The sequence below is a fragment of the Limulus polyphemus genome, unplaced genomic scaffold, assembly GCF_000517525.1.
Source record: "Limulus polyphemus unplaced genomic scaffold, Limulus_polyphemus-2.1.2 Scaffold3591, whole genome shotgun sequence".
NCBI classification, from domain to species: Eukaryota; Metazoa; Arthropoda; class Merostomata; order Xiphosura; family Limulidae; genus Limulus; species Limulus polyphemus.
In genome coordinates this window covers 118,916-123,161 of record NW_013669201.1, presented here as the reverse complement: position 1 = coordinate 123,161, position 4,246 = coordinate 118,916, and positions in this window count along the sequence as shown.

Genomic DNA, 4,246 nt, shown 5'->3' with positions numbered 1-4,246 from the left:
TATTACCATGAATTAAGCACGATGTACCAAGTGTTATATATTACCATGAATTAAGCACGGTGTACCAAGAGTTATATATTAACATGAATTAAGCACGGTGTACCAACAGCTGTATATTACCATGAATTAAGCACGGTGTACCTACAGCTGTATATTACCATGAGTTAAGCACTGTGGACAAACAGCTGTATATTACCATGAGTTAAGCACGGTGTACCAAGAGTTATATATTAACATGAGTTAAGCAAGGTGTACCAAGAGTTATATATTAACATGAATTAAGCACGGTGTATCAACAGCTGTATATTACCATGAATTAAGCACGGTGTACCAAGAGTTATATATTACCATGAATTAAGCACGATCTACCGAGAATAGTATTATTACCATGAGTTAAGTACGGTGCATTAAGAGCTATATATTACCAAGTATTTAGAACAAAAACTTTTGTTCTGAGGAAACCACATACGGTGAATCCAGAAATCACTGATTGTCAATATCCCTAGAGAAACGTCACAATTCAGCACGCGGAGTCAATGTCTTCACGCTACTGAAGTTTAGTTCGTGTACGAGTTAACCAGCACGGTATTATTCGAGGAACGATGGTACTTACTGGTAATGTAAATGTCACCACTAGATGTCACTGCAGGTAAAATTGATGGATGAAGGATTGCTTACCGTGAGATATTAGTAGGCTTTGCGTGAGGTTTGTTAAATTAGAAGATTGTAGTATGCGTGAGTTGCGTGTGTATTCAGTTATAGATAAAGACCCTAGCAATCAAACACTGTCTTGGATAGTACGATCAACATTCCTTAGGGTATAACTGTAGTTCTCAACGTATAATACAAATAATAAACCAAAGGCAGAATTGCATTACCAAGCAAACGACATTCTGCCTTTAAAACATTACATTTATTAGGATCTCACGTGCACGGACCGGATTTATTGGTTCATAATAAACAGTGGGAATTCCGTGATTGGTCCAGCGAGCACCGGAAATAATAACAATCGGTTTCATAAAAGGTTATCTTAGGTATAGGAATCGACTAAGAGTTGTGCTGGTGGTTGTTGTGACTTCGTACGATAGTACTAACCGAGTATTTTGTACCACTGAAGACTGGTGAAATAGCTTCATATACAACACAAACGCACACTGTTCATGAAAAATTGGAATTTTCAAAAGGGAACATGTTACTTGACGTATCACCCATACCTTTTGTACCAGGTAGGCCAACGGTAAGTTTACGAAGTTCAAACGCTAACATCCGGAGCTTGATTCCTCGCGGTACATAGAGTTTTGCTCTAAAACAACACCCCCAATCCTCCCCTTTATATTTCTACCTACGATCCTGAATTATAACTCACAAGTTAATGACTTGTTTAACAAAGAACTGAGATTATTTACTAGGAACGGTAGGATGTACGGGTGTGTAGCCAATCATTAAGAACGGTAGGATGTACGGGTGTGTAGCCAATCATTAAGAACGGTAGGATGTACTGGTGTGTAGCCAATCATAAAGAACGGTAGGATGTACGGGTGTGTAGCCAATCATTAAGTACGGTAGGATATACGGGTGTGTAGCCAATCATTAAGAACGGTAGGATGTACGAGTGTGTAGCCAATCATTAAGTACGGTAGGATGTACGGGTGTGTAGCCAATCATTAAGAACTGTAGGATGTACGGGTGTGTAGCCAATCATTAAGAACGGTAGGATGTACGGGTGTGTAGCCAATCATTAAGTACGGTGGGATATACGAGTGTGTAGCCAATCATTAAGAACGGTATGATGTACGAGTGTGTAGCCAATAATTAAGTACGGTAGGATGTACGGGTGTGTAGCCAATCATTAAGTACGGTAGGATGAAGGATGTTCTCTAGTGACACATCTAACGTTCTGTAGTGGTACATCTAACATTCTGTAGTGGTACACCTAACGTTCTGTAGTGGTACATCTAACATTCTGTAGTGACATATCTAACGTTCTGTAGTGACATATGTAACGTTCTGTAGTGGTACATATAACATTCTGTAGTGACACATCTAACGTTCTGTAGTGATATATCTAACGTTCTGTAGTGGTACATAGAATGTTAGATGTACCACTACAGAACGTTAGGTGTACCACTACAGAATGTCAGACAGTGGTATACCTAACGTTCTGTAGTGGTACATATAACATTCTGTAGTGACACATCTAACGTTCTGTAGTGACACATCTAACGTTCTGTAGTGGTACATCTGACATTCTGTAGTGGTACACCTAACGTTCTGTAGTGGTACAAATTTCTAAACAGTCAGTAATCTGGAAGAATTATATCACTTTTTTCTCCCTTCTCTTCGGTCATTGGCTGGAAATAATTATTACTTTTCAAACTTTGAAAAGTATAAATGTTCTGGTAAATAAATGAAGCTCCGTAGGTCTTATGAAGAAAAAGACCCAGCAAAGCTCCGTAGGTCTTATGAAGAAAAAGACCCAGCAAAGCTCCGTAGGTGTTATGAAGAAAAAGACCCAGCGAAGCTCCGTAGGTCTTATGCATGAAGAAAAAGACCCAGCGAAGCTCCGTAGGTCTTATGATGAAGAAAAAGACCCAGCGAAGCTCCGTAGGTCTTATGTATGAAGAAAAAGACCCAGCGAAGCTCCTTAGGTCTTATGCATGAAGAAAAAGACCCAGCAAATCTCCGTAGGTCTTATGCATGAAGAAAAAGACCCAGCAAAGCTCCGTAGGTCTTATGCATGAAGAAAAAGACCCAGCGAAGCTCCATAGGTCTTATGTATGAAGAAAAAGACCCAGCGAAGCTCCGTAGGTCTTATGTATGAAGAAAAAGACCCAGCAAAACTCCGAAGGTCTTATGTATTTTCTGTTTTATCAATAAAGATAAGATATTTTAATACAACGATCATTATATATTGGTGATCGTTGTATTAGACTATTAGAGAGAGTGGGGGAACTTTATCGATATGTCAAAAAGCCGATCAGACGTAACGAAGATTCAACTAGTAAGCCTCAAGACGTCCCCAACTGTCTCCGCCCAAAGAACAAATGGGTCTTTTTGGTTTGTTTACGGTCCAGTAACCATAGAAACCTTTCGCAGGTGTTCTGTTATGAGACCCTGTATGGGAGGAATAAGGAAAACTGTTGTCAACGCGCGTAGCACGCGAGAGAACGTTCACGCGAACGCTAAGTAGCGTTTAATAGCTATTCTGTAGCAATGAATACCGCGCAATGAATGACAATAGTAGAGACTGATAGTTCGTGGTGCTGAGATTTAATGTTTTCTATGCCACTAATTATACGTATTCCCTCGCGGTACAGTCCGCCTAAACACAGAGATGGCGTTATGTTTAAACAATTGACACGAATTTTGTCGTAAAGCCGAATTTACGTGTATACAACTTTTATGATCTTGTTTTGTCTACCGCGTATATATATCGCTTGTCTTTTTATATTCTAAACGCCTTCCCAAAAAATAGTGATCAATATTGTGACCACTAGTCTTGTGAGAGAAGAAACAAGTTAATACTGAAAATTAACGTGAAGCCCAATGTTGACCACTAGTCTTGTGAGAGAAGAAACAAATTAATTCTGAAAATTAACGTGAAGCCCAATGTTGACCACTAGTCTTGTGAGAGAAGAAACAAATTAATTCTGAAAATTAACGTGAAGCCCAATGTTGACCACTAGTCTTGTGAGAGAAGAAACAAATTTATTCTGAAAATTAACGTGAAGCCCAATATTGACCACTAGTAATATGAAAGAAGAAACAAATTAATTCTGAAAATTAACGTGAAGCCCAATGTTGACCACTAGTCTTGTGAGAGAATAAACAAATTAATACTGAAAATTAATGTGAAGCCCAATGTTGACCACTAGTCTTGTGAGAGAAGAAACAAGTTAATATTGAAAACTAATGAGAAGCCCAATGTTGACCACTAGTCTTGTGAGAGAAGAAACAAGTTAATATTGAAAACTAATGTGAAGCCCAATGTTGACCACTAGTCTTGTGAGAGAAGAAACAAGTTAATATTGAAAACTAATGTGAAGCCCAATGTTGACCACTAGTCTTGTGAGAGAAGAAACAAGTTAATATTGAAAACTAATGTGAAGCCCAATGTTGACCACTAGTCTTGTGAGAGAAGAAACAAGTTAATACTGAAAAATTAATGTGAAGCCCAATGTATTATTCTATTTTCATATTGTCACTGAGTTATACCAGTTTACCTCAGTAATCCTTGGGTAGATCT